The sequence below is a fragment of the Palaemon carinicauda genome, chromosome 20 (assembly GCF_036898095.1).
Source record: "Palaemon carinicauda isolate YSFRI2023 chromosome 20, ASM3689809v2, whole genome shotgun sequence".
Lineage (NCBI taxonomy): Eukaryota > Metazoa > Arthropoda > Malacostraca > Decapoda > Palaemonidae > Palaemon > Palaemon carinicauda.
This window is the reverse complement of record NC_090744.1, coordinates 126,747,540-126,768,628: the sequence shown is the minus strand read 5'-3', so window position 1 is coordinate 126,768,628 and position 21,089 is coordinate 126,747,540.

The following is a 21,089-nucleotide window of genomic DNA, read 5'->3' as shown; positions in this document are numbered from 1 at the left end:
TTACTAAAATTATAATAATTAATTATAATTATCCTTCCCATGTAAACAAGGCTTCCATAAGTCCACCTTCTATGTTCAATTTTGAAAGTATTTTACACATCTAACCTGAATTTCCCCTAAAGACTTCCTATCAAAGTATTTTCCTCTAAATTTATGGTTTGTTTATTAATATTACAATAATTGATTATAATTTTCCTTCCCATCTAAACGAGGCTAACAAAAATCCACCTTTTATATTTTTCTATTTTGAAAGTATTTCACACATCTCTGAATTTCCCCTAAAGACATCATATCAGAGTTTCGCCTTCCTCTAAATCTATGGTTTATTTACTAACATTACAATAATTAATTATAATTATCCTTCCTATATAAACAAGGCTCCCAAAAGTCCACCTTTTATGTTTTTTCTATTTTGAAAGTCTTTTAAACATCTACTCTGAATTTCCCATAACGATATCAGTTTCATCTTGCTGTAAATCTATGGTTCATTTACTAACATTACAATAATTAATCATAATTATCCTTCCGATCTAAACGAGGCTCCCAAAAGTCCTCACGTTCAAACCGCAGCATCACGAAGACTGTTCTTGGAAACCCACCTTTCTCTCCCTCCCTCCATCCCGCATCCCTTCGTAATTGTCAACGTAAATCCTACCTCCGAAGAGATATAAATTTGTGTCCCCTTGCGAGTGGAGTTTCACGGATCAATGAAGGCGTTTCGCAGGGTAGTAGTCGAGGTCACAGCTTTCCATTAAAGGTGTTTTGAGGTTGAAGAGATGCAACTTTTAGCTTTATTATTATCATTATTATTATTATTATTATTATTATTATTATTATTATTATTATTATTATTTTTATTATTATTACAACTTAGCTAAGTCACAGTCCTATTTGGAAAATCAGGATGTTATATTAATATTATTATTATTATTATTATTATTATTATTATTATTATTTTTATTATTATTGTTGTTGTTATTTTTTATTACTACTACTACTACTACTACTACTACTACTACTACTACTACTACTACTACTACTACTACTACTAGATAAGCTACAATCCTAGTTGGAAAAACAGGATGCTGTACGCCCAAAGCTCCAACAGTGAAAAATACCCAATCTAGTTAAGGAAACAAGGGGAGCAATGAACAATTGGAATGAAATATTTTAAGAACGGTAACAACATTAAAATAGATCTTCCATATATAAACTATATCATGTGAATGACGAAATTAAATGTTCCCAACGCGTCATTCTAAAAATAGATTTTGGAATCATTTTGGAGTTTAATTTTGTGTAATGAAGATCCTCAAATTTTCTATAAAAATATATATTATGGTAGTAAAAAAGATTAAAATATTACATTGTAAAAAAAACCGCAATGTTGATCGGAAATTCTCCGTAAAAATATACTGCTCTTAGCCGTATTCCAGTAAAATACAGGCGACCGTAATTTTACCTTACTTTGCTATTATCTTTTACGGGTTGGTGACCGTAATATCACTCCGTTACGCAAATGTATCTATTTTTTAAACGGTAAGAATCCAGGAATAAATGTTGCCAGGTATTTACTGTTGTTTAAATGTAAACTTTACCAGTGTATGTAAAGAAGGGCGTATTTTGATAATGGATTGCTTTGAATCTTGAGATGGAAGTTTTTGGATAATGGAAAAATATGCGTTATAATACATGACATATTATGAGAAAAAAAAATATTGAAATCTCATCATAGGACGCATTTTGTTAAGAGCGTGGCTTGGATCTTGATTAGGGTAATATTTTGATAACGGCAAGATTCAAAACTTAACTGAAATATATTTCAATAATAAAGAGATGTGAGTCTTACTGGATGATATGTTTTAATGGGAAATTTATTCAAATTTATGGTATTGAAGACCCTTGAATATTAAGTGAGGACATATTTTGATAATGAGATTTTAATCTTATTAGAGGATATGTTTTGATAGAAAATTGATACAAATATTATTATTAAAGGAAATTATTTGATAATGAAGGCATTTGAATCATATTTAAAGCTATATTTTCATAATATTCATATCTTAATTTACGATAAATTTGAATGATGAATCTCGAATCTTATTGCAGTTCATATTTTGATAGTTAATAGTTAGGAAATATTGTGATAATGAAGAAATTAGAATATTACGATGGGACGTATTCCGATGACAAAGAAATTATAATATTATTAGAGGGAGGGAATTTAGAGTGAAATAATCAAGTTGTTGTAAAAAAAATAATCGGTTCATATTGCCATTCAGAGAATGAAACAAAGGTTTGTCAGCATTTTTAGCTCCTTGTGGAGCCCAGTTGAAAGTTTGATTACTAATCTCTCTTGGGAAGTGCGAAGACCATGCCCAAACCATCTCCATCTACCCCTCAGTATAGACAAGTCGTTAGCTAATGACTTATGAGAATCGACCTTCTGGTATGTAACATTACAAGGGCTTAAAAGATTCAAACTTTTATTATACAACATTTTGAGGTTGGAGTTTTACTTCTCATATATCCACTGTATTTTCTTAACTTTCGTTTTCTCATTTTTTTATACTTCGTTTTTTATCATGTTTATGATATTTATGATATATATTTTTTTGTATTAAACTTCATTCCAGTTGGAATAAACATTATCCTTCTTAGTGGTACGAAGCATTCCTAGACTGAATCTATATATATATATATATATATATATATATATATATATATATATATATATATATATATATTGGAATAAACATTATCCTTTTTAGTGGTACAAAGCATTCCTAGACTGAATCTCTCTCTCTCTCTCTCTCTCTCTCTCTCTCTCTCTCTCTCTCTCTCTCTCTCTCTCTCTCTCTCTCTCTCTCTCTCTCTATATATATATATATATATATATATATTTATATATACCCATATATATATATATATATATATATATATATATATATATTGAAAAAATGCTAGTATGTAGGTATTTTCTCTTTTTGTCTCGTTTACGTCGTCATGAAAATTACTGTAATAGGTATGTGATCTTAATAAATCTAACCACAACTTTGTAAATATATATGTATATATATATATATATATATATATATATATATATATATGTATATAAAGTATATATATATGTATGTATATGTATATATATATGTATATGTATGTGTGTATATATGTATATATACGTGTGTATATATATATATATATTTATATATATGTATATATATATGTATATATATATATATATATATATATATATATACAGTATATATATGTATGTATATATATATATATATATATATATATATGTATATGTATGTGTATATATATGTATATATATATATATATATATATATATATATATATATATATATATATATATATATATATATATCAGCCGTTACTAGTCCACTGTACAGACCAAAGGCCTCAGACAAGTCCTTCCTCTTGCCTCTGTGTATGGTCTTTTGATGCCAGTCCACACCCGTAATGTCGTAGTTTGTTAATCCATCGTCTTCTCCTCATAATTCATGTGCAATCTCCAGGGACTTATTCTGTTATTCTTTGTTTTTATCTATTATATGTCGTTCTCATTATATGTCCTGCGTATTTCCGTCGTTTTTTCTTACAAATATTTAGAATATCTTATACACACTTATGTTTATGGTGTTTTTTATACCAGTCTATAGCAGCAAATTTTCTTAGCTCGGCAATCCCTCATCTTCTTTTCCTTTCCCTGCTTCGTATCTATTTTTCTAGTCCATTTATTATCTATCTTTCTCATTATATGTCCTGCCCGTGTCCATTTCTTTTTCTTACATTTTAGCATACCCTCTACTTTAGTTTTCTCTCTTAGTGTTATGCCCATCATTATTATTTCCATAGCTCTTTGAGTTTTATTTTGCTTATGTACTAAGGTACCAAGTTTCTGATGGATAAGTTAAAACTGGTAGGAACATCTGATTAAAAACTTTCCTTTTTAGAGAAATTGGCATTTAACTTTTCATAATCTCATTCTGCGTACCAAATGCTCTCCATCCCATTCTTATCCTTCTTTTATATTTCGGTCTCGTGTCCTGGGGAAATAGGTACCGTCTGTCCTAATTACGGTGTATTCTTTAACAATCTCTAGACTCTACTGGCTTGTCCATAACCCTTATTGATTGTCCCCACATTATCATTGAACATTATCTTAATTTTACTCATATTCATTTTGAGTCCTACATTTCTGTTTTCTCTTCAAATATTCTGTCATCCGTAAATCTTACGTTGTTAAGGTATTCCCCATTAATGTTAATTCTTACATTTTCCTAATCTAAATTTCCAAAAACATCTAGGCATGCTGTGAATGATTTAAGAGGAATGGAGTCAGCCTATCTAACTCCTTTCTCGATTAGTTAGAATTTTCTCACTATCTTTATGTATCTTTAGGAATGCTCTACTTCACGTATAGATATCTTCAAGTGTTCTAACATAAAATTCATCTATTGCTTGTCTTTGAAGGGCTCTCGCTACTGCTGAAGTTTTGACAGAATCAAAAACTGTCTCGTAATCTATAAATGCCATAGCTAGTGGTTTGTCATTCTATGTTAATTTATCAATCAATTGCTTAATTACATGGGTATGGTCAGTTGTTGAATACCTGCTTTTAAAGCCTGCCTGCTCTCTTGGTTGACTGAAGTCTAGCTGTCTTTCTATTCGGCCTAATATGATGTTTTTAAAGGTTTTTTATATTACAGAGAGTAAACTTATTTGTCAGTAATGTTTTTCTAGGCTTTTTGTGAATTAGTATAATGATGAAGATTTCCCAAGCTGTAGGCATAGAACATTCTTATAGGCGTTTTGTGTAAAGTTTAGCGAGTTTTACTATTATGAAATCTCCATTTATTATTAATTCAATTGTTAGGCAATCTTTCTCTTGATGCTTTGCCTCTTTTCATGCCTTTTAATGCTTTCATTACTGTTCCTATTATTATGTTTGTTACCGGCTCAGATGTCTCATTATTTCTTTCGACAAAGTTATTTCTTATGTCGCTACTGTATATCATTGTTTAGAAATACCTGCAATTTTTATCACTCCATCTCTTTTGTCGATAATACTTCCGTTTTCGTCCTTTAAAGCAAACATCTGTTGGCTCCCTGTTATTATTATGATTATTATTATTATTATTACTATTATTATTATTATTATTATTATTACTTTCTAAGAAACAACTCTAGCTGGAAAAAGCAGGATGCTATAAGCCCAGGGGCTCCAACAGGGAAAATAGCATGTCTCATTTTCATCATTAAGCAGTTATAAAATCATTTATCGTCTGACACAAAACTCTTCATTGTTTTTTTTTTTTTTTTTTTTTTTTTTTTTTTTTTTTTTTTTTTTTTTTAGCAATGGCTGATTACGCCAACTCCTGTTTGATAATGTAATAACGTCAAGTATTGTAACTTTCGGCAATCCCCTCTGAGGAAGTGCAGTTATGTCAAGTGTTACACCTTTCGACAGCCCCTAAGATTCAACAGATATTTTGAAGTTGTGATAATGAGGTTGTCTGTAATTCTGTGTCAGATGTTAGATGGAAATCGTGTTATCAAAATGAACTTTAGATGACTCGATATTATTTCGGTATATATCTCAAGAGTAATTTCTGTTTTCGATGACATTACGCGGATGACTGGAAAAGTGATGACATAATGATATAGACATTTGTAAAGCCATTTTGGCCATGCCATAGTCAAGTAATTGCTCTCGATTTTCTCTATCAATGAATTCAATCAATACTGTTTGTAATTCAAATTGCGAAACTATCCAGTGACTATCTTAACCGAAAGGACGTACCGATATTTGTTAATAATAATAATAATAATAATAATAATAATAATAATAATAATAATAATGCTGATGATGATAATTATAATGATAATAATAAATCACTAAGGGATAGTTAAAAAGATATGTACAGTTAAACTCGGGAATTGCACCTTGACACACCATTTCTGCCAGGCGAGTACCCAATCAGCTAGTGATTAGAGAAGGTAGAGGCGGTGAGTAGGGCTAGTACAGTGGTAACGTGTTCACCTAGCATTCGCATGGCAGCTGATCGATCCCAGGCCGGACCGTGAGATTAAGCTGTTTTATGGGGAAGCCAGTTCTGTGGTTGAGCTTGAGTGGCTGACGTTCTAGTGAGTATCTGTTTTAATGAAATTAACTGAAACTTAGCATCTTTACGTACAGGAACTTGCTTCACAGTATGGGTGGTACAGGAATTCATGTGTCCAACTGTACCTCTTCTCTAGAAATTCGTTTGCTTTCATCAATATTAATTTAGGAATATTTGTAAAATTCCTAAAAGCCGAACATTCCGTAACCTCATATAAGATAAAACAGGTCAATATTTAAGCCTTATGTATGCGTGAAAATGGCCACAAAAGTTTATCTATCATGATATCTATTTTCCAATATCGTTAACCTTTTACCCCTTTTTTCCCGAAACCAATTTCATGGTGCACAAACCAATACAAATAGAACAATAATCAGATTAAAAGTCAGTCATGTATGAATTGGAAATGCAGTTACTCCTGACCCATTCCAATGACTTTTTAACTGAAGTGCCGCCTTAACCAAATAGTTGAGCGAAAGCGCATTAAGGAGATTAATTCAGTTACTGCTTTTGTTTACCAGAGTTGCTGGAACTTTTAGTCTGTGAATAAAGCGTCTGTGAAGCTAGGTAGATGTTTGGTAAATTTTTTAGTTGGATTGTCTATTTCTGTTAAATGGTGAATGAGAAATATATATTTGATTTAAATAGAAGGGATCTGAATTCTATATATATATATATATATATATATATATATATATATATATATATATATATATATATATATATATATATATATATAAAAACCAGACACTTGCACTTCATTGTGTAAGGGAGATAAATGAGATATTCAGCATTTAATTTAAGACCCATTCCCACCCAAGCAATGAACTGGGAGGGCAAGGCAATGGCTTATGATGACTCTCAGACTTACATATTATTATTATTGTTATTATTATTATTATTATTACTGTTAATAATGATAATCATTATTGTTATTATTATTAATATTTATTATTAATAATTTTTATTATTATTTATTATTATTATCAAAAATAATTATTACCATTATTAATATTATTATTATTATTAGTATTATTATTATTGCTAGTCACCGTTGATTTCACTAAGCAGTTACGACACTACTTTTGTTTAGCATTGAATGGAAGTTATTCATTATACGATTTCTCATAACCAAATTGTCGCCTTTTCTATAATACACTAAGAGTGAAACAAGAATGGCAATGAAATATTGATAAACTGATAGATTTTCTCATTTGTTATTAATCACTTGACTTCTGCAGATCTTGTGGTTAAAGTACTGTTGTTTATGGTACATAGAAACACTAAAAAAGTATTACTGAATTTGCCATTCCTTTAGTTTTCTTTTTTCAGTGTAGTTATTACTTATAAATGTGAATTATCATACACTGCACTGTTAACAATTTGCATTAAAAGAACGGTAAATGCCTGGCAACATTTATTCCAGGAATTTTACCGTTTTAAAAACATATATTGACCTAAAGTTGTGATATTACGGTCACCAACCCGTAAAAGTTAACAAAATATGGTACAATTACGGTCACTTGTATTTACTGAAATACGGCTGAAAACAATAGATTTTTACGGAGAATTTCTGATTAAAATTAGTCTTTTTTTTAACAGTGTGTATTGCCGACTATCTTTTGCTCGAAAACAATTTTTTGAAATAGTTTATAACTTTCTATCAAAAACAATTATATCACAATACAAACGGCCACATATATAGAATAATATAGTCAAAGAGGAATAGAAAATACAGAGCTTGAAATGTATATAAAAAAGATACCTATAAGCCAAATATTGATAAAAATTTTGACCCGCCAATTCGAAAATTTCTAGCAAGAGAAAATTCACATCTTCCATCGCATATCAGACACTCGAAACGAAATAAACAATTGAGCGATACATTGTTTATAGAACTAAGTTGCAATATGTTCCAATAACATAAAACGCCCCAAACTGGCTCGGGTCGACCCCTGAATTGCATATTTATGTCCACGGCTTAAGCAAGGAACGAAATACGTTTTGTTTTTGCATCGGGGGAAAACAGAAAGTCAAAGAGATACATCTGTTTATATTCAATGGATGGAGGCAATATGCTTTAAAGCAGCTCTTCTACACTTGTTTAAAATTTGCTGTAAAAAATCGGTAAAAATCTTGGAATAAATATCAAACAATTGATAGTGCCATGGCCCCTGTACCATGGGCTTCCACTGTCTTGGGTTAGAGTTCTCTTGTTTGAGTGTACATTCGGGCACTCTTTTCTATCTTATTTCTCTTCCTCTTGCTTTTTCAAGTTTTTTTAGTTTATATTTGAAAGATATATTTTAATGTTGTTGCTGTTCTTAAAATATATATTGTTCATTACTTTATTTTTATAGTTTATTTATTTCCTTATTTCCTTTCTGCACTGAGCTATTTTCCCTGTTGGGGCCCTTAGACTTATACCATCCTGCTTTTCCAACTAGGGTTGTAGCTTAGCAAGTAATAATAATAAAAAAAGACAAGTAAGGAAGTAGCGCAGTTATTATTATTGTTATTATTATTATTTCCTCCGCCAACGAAGTTCGGAGGAGGTTACGTTTTCGCCCCCATTTGTCTGTTTGTTTTTTGAGTAACTTCCTGGCCACAATTTTACTCATAGAGTAGTGATACTTCAGGGATTATGTGTTATATTGAGTCGTGGAAGTGATTGAATTTTATATATATATATATATATATATATATATATATATATATATATATATATATATATAAACTGTATATAATGCAAGCTATAACAAATGCATGAAAATTTAACAATTTCGTCCAAAAAAGCAAATTTAGCGACAAGTGTAATTTTTCCTTCCAAAGTCTTTTCGTCTCTCGACCTGAATAGCCAAAGTTTTGATCGGTCTACAGCCGAAGAAAGAGTAAAAGTTATCCCAAATGGAAAGAGACTGGCCCCCTTAAATTTTGGCCGTTTTTGCCGTTTTAGGACATTATGGCTTGGAAGATTTTCTTTAAAGTTTTTAAGGTCTAACTTTTAACTACGTTTGTTTTCCGAAATTACGTCGTTCATTTTTTTCTGGATGGTATGCTTTGATAGCTACACACTCACAGAAATATTTATATATATATATATATATATATATATATATATATATATATATATATATATATATATATATCACTAATACTCGTGATTTTAATCAATGTAAACATCCAACCACAATGGCATTTATTACCGAATTCCACCTTTGGAATACATATCCACTGGATTTCATTTATGGTAATAGCTTCTGGCTGGGCAGGGATTCGAACTTGTGCCACTCAGCCGAAACCATGTCTGGGAGGACTATACCAACTGAGCTAAATCCTGATAGCTTCAAAAAAGCATGATAAACAACCATGTTTAAAGGTTTATATGCCACTCATGAATGGCAGAGGCAAGTGCCAGTGACATTGCCCTATCAAGCAGGACAATGCCCTAGAGACTGACCATATATACATATGATCATCGCCCAAGCCCCCTCTCCACCCAACCTAGGACCAAGGAGGGCAATGCCTGCTGATGACTCACCAGATAGATCTATAGGCTCCCCCAAACCCCCCATCCTTAGCTCACAAGGATGATGAGGGTGCAACGACCAAAGGAACTAACGAGTTTGAACAGGTCTTGAGCCCCAGTTTGGCGATCACCAGTCAGGGACGTTACCACATCGGCTACCACAGCCCTTATAAATCTAAGACTACAAATTAATCATTCCGTCCTTGTGAACTAGAGTCACCGCAAAGATTCAGGGCGAAGTAAGCCCCACCCACTGATGACGTCATAGCCAATCACGTTATCTCCCACGTTAGCAGCGGTCACAATACATCGCCTTACCAATTTCAAACTCTACAAACTTATAATCACTTCAATGAAATGTGTTGTGACCCTTATTAAACCGGATCGGCTGTGACGTCATGAGGGTATGGGACTTATTTCGCCCGGTATCTTGAGGTGAATATAGGTTGAGCTGGGTGACCTCATAGGACAGTCACCATTACCTGGATCACCCGGATCCTACCTTGGGGGGAATAGGGAGGGGGAAGCTGAGCATGTTTGTATATATTTGGCAGACTTGACATTGTACACAAGCCTTGCGTTTGGCAATTTGATTGAACCGTGCAAGTAAATATTTTTGTTGTGTTGATTATCTCCATTAACAATTTGGAGTTTCAGAAATTTTTTTGGAGGACTTTCATTTCCAAGTGTCATTTTTTTTCAAATTTTCAAAATAAACTATTAAAGTTATGTAGATTCAACAAGGCCGTTGATATCCAAATCTTTGATGTAATCGATTCTAAATTTAAATTTTAATATTAGAAATATATGATCAAGTTTTTGAAACTTCTGATACAGATCTTCGCTATTATAACGTTTTATCGTTTTGTAACTTTTTATAGCTTTTATATCGCTTTTATAACTTTTTATAGCTTTTATACCGCTTTTATAACTATTTATAGCTTTTATATAGCTTATATAACTCTTTATAGCTTTTATACCGCTTTTATAACTATTTATAGCTTTTATATCACTTTTATAACTTTTTATAGGTTTTATACCGCTTTTATAACTATTTATAGCTTTTATATCACTTTTATATTTTTTTACAGCTTTTATATCGCTTTTATAACTATTTATATCTTTTATATCGCTTTTATAACTTTTTATAGTTTTTGTATCGCTTTTATAACTTTTTATAGCTTTTATATCGCTTTTATAAAACGATTCAATTAGGTTAAATTCACTTGAAACATTTTAGGCGTCACTTATAGAAAATCAAATAATTTTCATTCGGTTCGGCATCGCTGACTAGAAACATTAAGTTTACTTGAATGGTTTTGACAGATTTCAGAAAACGTTCGGGGTAACTATTACAGTTTCATACAGAACTGAGACAAGTGGAAGAATTTCAGTCTCAGAAATTGTTGTATGATTGTTAGGAGGATTTGGGAATTTAATTTGATATTTTGTGAGTTAAATTCAAAGTTAAATTTTGAAGTTAAATCATGTGTTTTGCGAGACTGATGCCGACTAAGTAACGCATCTTTAAGCCGTGGGTAATTAACAGCGCACTGATTAACACTCTCTCTCTCTCTCTCTCTCTCTCTCTCTCTCTCTCTCTCTCTCTCTCTCTCTCTCTCTCTCTCTCTCCTAATCATTATTATCGTCATGTTTCTTGATAAAGCCATGTGGACATATCATTTTTTTTTTACCATTATTTATGTATAGGATATTTCCTATTTTCCCTTAACATAAAAGACTTTGGGGAATATGTGTGTGTCTGTGTGTCTTTCACCTAGTAATGATTATCAACTATTTTAAAAAAAGATAGCTTTAAAAGTCCTAATTTCTTTACTTATTTGAAATTTATAAAACATATTTTTCTGTAGATAAAAGAGTGATGTTTTTATTTCTCTGTCTTTTCCCCAATAATATTTATAATTTGAATAAATAAAACAGCTTTAAAAGTTTATTTATTTGCATATTTCAGCTATATACATCATATTTTTCATCTAGATAGAAAAAGTTCTCTCTCTCTCTCTCTCTCTCTCTCTCTCTCTCTCTCTCTCTCTCTCTCTCTCTCTCTCTCTCTCTCTCTCTCTCTAATAATATGATGATAATAATAATAATAGTAATAATCATCAACTACATCGATAAAACAGTCTTTACATATTTACAATTTATGAAACATATTTTTTCTTCTTGTCTTTCCTCTAAATATAATTATTAACTATATAAAGACAACTTTGGCATTCTTTATTTCTTTACTTATTTCAAATATTCCAAAAATTCTCTCTCTCTCTCTCTCTCTCTCTCTCTCTCTCTCTCTCTCTCTCTCTCTCTCTCTCTCTCTCTCTCTCTCTCTCTCTTGAGACACAGGATTCCATCAGCCATTTTTATTACATCAGGGTTTTGCATTCCACAATCCGCCGATCCTCACCAACTCTTCTCCAAGCTCTTTATTTCTTTGAATCTCGACAGAAGCGCCAGTATTAAACTTAAGATTACAGACTACCTCTTTCATCGCTCCACGAGAGAGAGAGAGAGAGAGAGAGAGAGAGAGAGAGAGAGAGAGAGAGAGAGAGAGAGAGAATGTTTTTATGATTAAAGAAATTATCATGGATATTACATTCTGTTGATAGTCTCTAAAAGGTGATAGATATGATTTTTTATATACATTTTCATTTAACATTCTCCTATTTTTCAACAATGGTTTCTCTATTCCACGTGATTACGCAGACACTTACACGTTCACACACTCACACATTCTATATAGGCCTATATCTATCTATCTATCTATCTATCTATCTATATATATATATATATATATATATATATATATATATATACATATATATATAGATAGATAGATATAGATATATGGATAGATAGATAGATAGATATAGATATGTATTTATATATTATTATTATTACCGCTACTTGTTGATATATATATATATATATATATATATATATATATATATATATATATATACATACACATATATATGTGCAGTGTTGTGAATAAGTGTGTGTATATATTTAAGTATTTATACATATATATATATGTGTGTGTGTGTGTGTATATATGTATGTATATATATTTATATACACACATACATACATACACATCCGAATTATATGATATCACCGAGCTGAGAACTGTTAACTTCAAGTTATCATTAATATACAGAAGTTCCCAACTAGCTCTAAGCAGATCTGATGCAAATGAGTAAAAATTTCAAGAAAGAATCAGCGAATTGGATTCCTCTTTAAGTAGTTCACCAAACAGCCGAGACTTCGCATGCATTCCTAATTTGCTCTTGATGACAGCTCTTGCATGCTTTGCAACCACGCTCATTAAACAGGATGTAAATGACCTGCTTGCATTCATAATACTCCAAGCATTCCAAAAAATAGAAATGGAATTGGTGTCTTTAGTAAGAAAAAAAAAATAGGCTTCGCTGAGTAACAGTTGCAAAACAACAATATTTATCAAGAATTATTTTTTACTAGAGGATTACTCGGGTTTTATTTTTACAGAACTTATGGGATGAGCGTGGAGAATTATCTTAATTCCTGTGAATACTTTTAAATGTTAAAGTTACTGTGTGGGAATGATCTTGGGGATACAAACGCCCATTCGTATATGAATATATATACACGCTTATTATGTGTGAATACACACACACACACACACACACATATATATATATATATATATATATATATATATGTGTGTGTGTGTGTGTGTGTGTGTGTGACGAAATGTTGCATGATTTTTTATGGTTTTAAAGATTTAAAGGCCGCTCATTATTGTCGAAGTCAAGGAACATATTTAAAGATATATGTATATATATATATATATATATATATATATATATATATATATATATATATGTGTGTGTGTGTGTGCGTGTATATATACACACACACATTTATATAAAAACAACAAGTGCAGCCGTTTTTAGTCCACTGCCAGACAAAGGCCTCAGAAATGTCCTTAGTCATTTTTGGGGTTGGGGGACTTGACTGATCGATCACAGCAAACCAACCTGAGTCCCTGACTGTGACAGCTTTCCTGGTCAAGGCGATGCGCAAACCCTTTCACCACGTTAAGGTATCCGACTCAAAAAGGAATACACACACACACACACACACACACACACATATATATATATATATATATATATATATATATATATATATATATATATATATATATTATGTATAGATATAGATGTATATATACACATTTATATATATATATATAGATGTATATATATATATATATATATATATATATATATATATATATATATATACATATATATATATATATATATGTATATATATATATATCCATATATATGTATATATATTATTATTATTATTATTATTATGAAATGCTAAGCTACAACCCTAGTTGGAAAAGCAGGATGCTATAAGCCCAAGGGCCCCAACAGGGAAAATAGCCCAGTGAGGAAAGGAAACAAGGAAAAATTAAATATTTTAAGAAGAATAAAAAATTGAAATAAACCTTTCCTGTATTAACTGTAAAAACTTTAACAAAACAAGAGGAAAAGAAACTAGATAGAACAGTGTGCCCGAGTGTACCCTCAAGCAAAAGAACTGTAACCCAAGATAGTGTAAGACCGTGGTACAAAGGCTATGGCGCTACACAAGACTAGAGAACAATGGTTTGATTTGGGAGTGTCCTCCTAGAAGAGCTGCTTACTGTGACGGCGCCGAGAGAGGAGTTGTGAACTCAAAGGCAGGATGCAATCAACTGAGTTCTTTATTAAGGAACACTCTCCTTTATATACAAAACCTCAAGGCAACAGGAAAATACATGTTCGAGAAAGTGACAATGTTACAGAGGAAAACCAGACATGAATTTTCATGTTCGTTTTAGTGCGAGGGAAGAGCGAAGATACAAGCATAATATATACAAAAGGAATTATGTACAATTGTGTGACACACGGTTGGTACATGGCTCCCCCTCTAAAAATGACATACTAAACATGTTAAATAGGTGCCCTGAATCTGGAGAGGTAGTAGTAAAAACTGCGCCGATTAGCGGCAGTGAGTGGCTGTAGAAGTCGTTGGTTGGGGCGCGAGCGAGTGGAGGATGATGGGTGGCTTTGTTGCCGCTCCGGTTCGTCACGAGGTAGGCGAGTGTGTCCTACGGCATTCATAGGCGAGTGTGTCCTACGGCATTCATAGGCGTGTGTCCTACGGCATTCATAGGCGTGTGTGTCCTACGGCATTCATAGGCGAGTGTGTCTTACGGCATTCATAGGCGTGTGTGTCCTACGGCATTCATAGGCGTGTGTCCTACAGCATTCATAGGCGTGTCCTACGGCATTCATAGGCCTACGGCGTTCATAGGCGTGTATGTCCTACAGCATTCACGTCAGCTTCGGTTTAAGTTGAATAGGTGTCCTCTTCGTCATGAGTGGAGGCGTTGATGGAGGTTTGAAGGTCATGAATTGGGTTCACATCACGAGGAGAGCCGTCTGCGGCAGGTTGCAGGCGAGTGATACTGCTCATTTTCCCGAGGGTGAGCGAAGCCCTTTGGTCCCCCAACGGTTGTTGAGAGAGCTGAAAAGGCATTGCTATACGGGCGGCTGGCGACGGTGAGTACTGCTGCAGAAGGTATGCGTTGACGGCGTCATAGTAACGGTGAGAGGTGGAGGGGGGGGGGAGGAGCGAGTCACTCCGGGGTCACCAATGTGACGGCGCCGAGAGAGGAGTTGTGAACTCAAAGGCAGGATGCAATCAACTGAGTTCTTTATTAAGGAACACTCTCCTTTATATACAAAACCTCAAGGCAACAGGAAAATACATGTTCGAGAAAGTGACAATGTTACAGAGGAAAACCAGACATGAATTTTCATGTTCATTTTAGTGCGAGGGAAGAGCGAAGATACAAGCATAATATATACAAAAGGAATTATGTACAATTGTGTGACACACGGTTGGTACATTACCATAGCTAAAGAGCCTCTTTTACCCTTACCAAGAGGAAAGTAGCCACTGAACAATTACAGTGCAGTAGTTAACCCCTTGGGAGAAGAAGTATTGTTTGGTAATCTCAGTGTTGTTGGTGTATGAGGTCAGAAAAGAATCTGTAAAGAATAGGTCAGGCTATTCGGTGTCTGTGTAGGCAAAGGGAAAGAACCGTAACCAGAGAGAAAGAACCAATGTAGTACTCTCTGGCCAGTCAAAAGACCCCCATAACACTCTAGTGGTAGTATCTCAACGGGTGGCTGGTGCCCTAGCCTACTACCTATATATGTATATATGAGAGTATTTTTTTACACATTTTTACTAGCTTATATCCCTTTTAGAGCTCAAGAGTTACATGAGTTTCAATTTACTGGGTGACTATTGAAGAGGAATTTAAATGGCTTCGTACTTGCAGATGTTGAAAAATGAGAACGCGGTGAATAATGTTTTTTTAATAGATGAATGACATGGAGTCTCATACCGGATTCAAACGGTTTTTATGATAATTTTTTATTCATATTTTTTCGAGTGTCGTTTGATGCTTAAATCTGTTTTTCAATTTCGAAATAAGAATTTGTTTGAAACATTTTTGATGAGTTGTGTCCTATTAGTTCTAGAAGTGATTATTTTGTTAATAAGTAAATAGCGTTTTTGTTTTTCATCCATTATTTTTTTTCATTAATCAAGCCTTTTGAGATTAATTATCACATCTAAAACGATTAAAAAGGGCTTTTTGCGTAAAGATTGAATTATAGCGTTCAGTATTAGATCCTAAAGACTGAATTAGGACGTTCAGAATTAAGTTATAAAGACTAAATTATGAATTTCAGAATTATGTCGTAAAAACTGAATTAGTGCCTCCAGAATTAGGTAGTAAAGACTGAAATATGACGACCGGAATTAGGCCGTAAAGACTGAACTATGGCGTTCAAAATTAGGTAGTAAAGACTGAACTATGGCGTTCAAAATTAGGTAGTAAAGACTGAATTATGACGTTCACAATTAGGTCCTAAAGACTTAAATAGAACGTTCAGAATTAGGTAGTAAAGACTGAATTATGACGTTCACAATTAAGTCCTAAAGACTTAATTAGGACGTTCAGAATTAGGTCGTAAAGACTGAATTATGACGTTCACAATTAGGTCCTAAAGACTTAAATAGAACGTTCAGAATTAGGTAGTAAAGACTGAATTATGACGTTCACAATTAAGTCCTAAAGACTTAATTAGGACGTTCAGAATTAGGTCGTAAAGACTGAATTATGACGTTCACAATTAGGTCCTAAAGACTTAAATAGAACGTTCAGAATTAGGTAGTAAAGACTGAATTATGACGTTCACAATTAAGTCCTAAAGACTTAATTAGGACGTTCAGAATTAGGTCGTAAAGACTGAATTATGACGTTCAGAATTGTGTCGTAAAACGGAATTATGACGTTCAGAATTAAGTTATAAAGACTGAATTATGAAGTCCAGAATTAAACCGTAAAGACTAATTTATGACGTTGAGAATTAGGTCCTAAAGACTGAATTATGAGGTCCAGAATTAGGTCAAGGATTTTTAAGCAAAACTCAGCTGATGAATGAATAAGTTGAATGATATTTGTCTAATATGATCAATATTTCTTGAAATAAGAAGATGGTGAATTAAAGTTATTTAAAGAAAAAAATGTTAAACAATCGATATAATCAAAATGGTACTTAGAGTTTAGAATTAATTCTTCTCCATTATGTAAATATCAATTATATTATAGATGTAAAAGCTCAAGATGGAGACGACTGGTGAAATCTAACTGTGGCCCTTTGTGTCAATAGGCGTAGGAGGAGATGATGAGGATGATGATGATGGTGTTGTAGCCAAAAAAAAAAAAAAAAAAAAAAAAAAAAGAGTAGGAAGACCCAGACCTACATGGCTCAGGATTATGAAGCGTGATATAGGAAATGACGACTGAAAAAGTATTGTTGTAAAACCTCAACTAGAGACGACTGGCGAAATCTAATTGAGGTTCTTTGCGTCAATAGGCGTAGTAGGAGATGATGATGTTGTAAAAAAAAAAAAAAAAAAAAAAGAATTGGGAGACCCAAGCCTACATGGCTGAAATAGGAAATGCTTAGTGGAGAATTACAGATGTAAAAACTCAACATAGAGACAACTGCCAGAATCTAACTGAGGCCCTTTGCTTCAATAGGTGTAGGTTATGATGAGGATGATGGAAAAAAGAGTTGGAAGACCCAAGCCTACACGGCTGAGGACTATGAAGCGTGAAATAGGAAATGATGAGTGGAGAATTATACAATAGATGTAAAAACTCAAGATGGAGACGACAGGCGAAATCTAACTGAGGCCATTTGTGTCAATATGTGTAGGAGGAGATGATGATGGTGGTGGTGCAACAACACAAATAAAGGGTTGGAAGTCACAGACCTACATGGCTGAGGACTATGAAGCGTGGAATAGGAAATGATGACTGGAAAAATATTGATGTAAAACCTCAACATAGAGATGATCTTGCAAAATGAAACTGAGGTTTTTGCGTCAATAGGCGTAGGAGGAGAAGATGATGACGTTGTTGTAACAAAACAAAAATACATCAAGAAATATCCCATGAAGAAATTCTTTAGAAATCAGAACAACATTGTGTAACTTGACCTTAGGATTTTGATTAATCTCCTGGGAAACATGAAGATTGTATAAAGTGTAATTGCAACGCAGAATTGCTTCATTTTACCACTCAATGAAGTGTTAGGATTTTCTTTTCTTATGTCTGATTTTGATATAAATACTGTTATTGTACTGATATCTTTTTTTCTAGTTTCTATTTATGCAATGTATTTGTTTACTGATCAATATGTAATTGATTTCATAATTACTGTACTCTATGTAATCGGTCTTATGGAGCTTATTTCCTATATTATCATCTCATGATTTTGCAGTTTATTTGTTTATAAATTATTTAGATGAATGTTATTATTTAAACTTAGCAAAGAAAACTCCTATTTATTTCCCCATTTATTTTTGTTTCCTGTGTGTGAGTCAAATTTGTATCGAATAAACATTCCCTCTCTCTCTCTCTCTCTCTCTCTCTCTCTCTCTCTCTCTCTCTCTCTCTCTCTCTCTCTCTCTCTCTCTCTTGGCATTAGTGTCCTTATTAATTATGCTGAAGCTACTCTCAATCCCAGTTCCAACATGTATGTGCCATTGACATTTTACCGACCATGTTTCAAAATGCCAATCAAAATGAGTTATTTACGTGTGTAAAAATGCGCTTCTCATATATTCAAAGTAACAAATCTTCATTCCAGAATACAGCGCCTATTCAAAAAGCTAATTTATAAGAAGAGAATGAACACATACAAATAAGTACACAACTACAAACATATAAACAAAACCACACATACGCGATCACACACTTCTTAACGCGGTGAAAGGGTTTGTGTATCGCCATGTTTACCAACGCTGTACTAGTGGCAGCCAACCAAACAAGTTGGTTTGCTGTGAGCGATCAACTAGATTCTTCCACAATCGGCAATACGCATTGGATATGTTAATAAGGTTTAAAGGCTTCTCATGAATGGCAGAGACAAAGGACAATGACATTGCCCTGGAAAGCAGGATAATGCCCTAGAGACTGACCATATATACATATGATCAGCGTCTAAGGCCACCTCCACCCAAGATAGGACTAGGGATTGCCAAGCAATTGCTGCTGAGGACTGACCAGGTAGACCTCTAGGCTCTCCATTCCTCCCTTTGTCCTGAAGTGTACTAGACCTTATCACACACACACACACACACACACACACACACATATATATATATATGTGTGTGTGTGTGTGCATGGTTATGTATCAGATACATTACATATATTCATATGTCATCACCATCATCATCATCATCTTCTCCTAAGCCTATTAAAGCAAATGGCCTCTGTAAGATTTCGCCAGGCGTCTCTATCTTGAGCTTATAAATCAATACTTTGCCATTAATCATCTACTTCACGCTTCATACTCCTCAACCATATATATATATATATATATATATATATATATATATATATATATATATATATATATATATATATATATAAAGAATATGTTACTTGATCTTAGCAAGGACCTTCATCATCCTTGGCGTCTTTTCAGAAAATTTGAGGTGGAAAACTGACGACTCATTAATCGAGGTGATAAAAAATTCAGCGTTGCATAATGAGGTCTTAATTAATCCCCGAAGCTTATTCGAACTGAGAGCCTTTACTGATTGATTATTTATAAAGCTTATGCGATACCGGATAATTGATTTCCTTAAGCTCTTGAAAATTGTTGTATGAGGTTGCGCAAAGAATAAGATTGCATTTCCTCTTGCTCTTAAAGATGATGTTATTAGAAACGAGAGCAATCGGATATTACAGACCACTGCCAATGAATATTGAAATATTTTACTCAGTAATATCTAACTCAAGTCTACGGACAATGCATACCACTTTTCATATGATTGAATATAGAAAGTCTACGGACATCGCCTCCCACTTTTCATTTGCTGACTGTACAATAAAAGGTGAAAAGTGTGCAGCAAAGTTGATCCAGAATCGTGACCTTGATCCGGATCATCTCCAAAATTTAATGTGGTCGTCCATGATCTCAAACCTATCTGTGGTGAAAATTTCGTCAAAATCCGTCAATTTGTTATGAAGTTTTCTGTAAACTGGCAATAATTGGAAATCCAGGTTCTTCTCCCAAATGTAATGGGGTCGTCCATGACCTAAGATCTATCTGTGGTTCGTCAAAATCCATATAGTAATTTCAAGGTTATCCTGTCCATAGACAGACACAGACAAATAAGTAAGCTGACTTGATTTTATAACCTCCTTGGCGGAGGTAATAATGGAGTATAATTAATGAGAATCATGAGGAAATGAAATCATAATTTATCGGCACAAACATTTTCAAAAGAAAATTACTAACATTTTCTCTCTACTTTGTAATCATTGACCTGATTAATGCCATGGTTCAATTTGGTTCCGCCGTTCTCTGGTAAAATCTATTCATTGAACTTCGGGAATTCAAACTTGTTGCAAAAGGTTTTATATTTGTTGAGCAGGTTTCCATGAGGCTCGTTTTATAGTCTTATCTGTTAGTGGTTTAAGGTATTTTCCTTTTTGATAAATAGCAATTATTGGGGTGTTTTTTATTTCTCTTTCATAGGTTATTGTTTATTCTTAGTACGTTTTCCTGCTCTTCGGTTTTTAGCATTCTGATTATTTCAAAGTACAACAACAACAGCAGTAATAATAATAATGATAATAATAATAATAATAATAATAATAATGATGATAATAATAATAATAATAATAATAATAATAATAATAATAATGATAAATCTGGATCTAAAATCTTGATCCGGATCTGGATCAT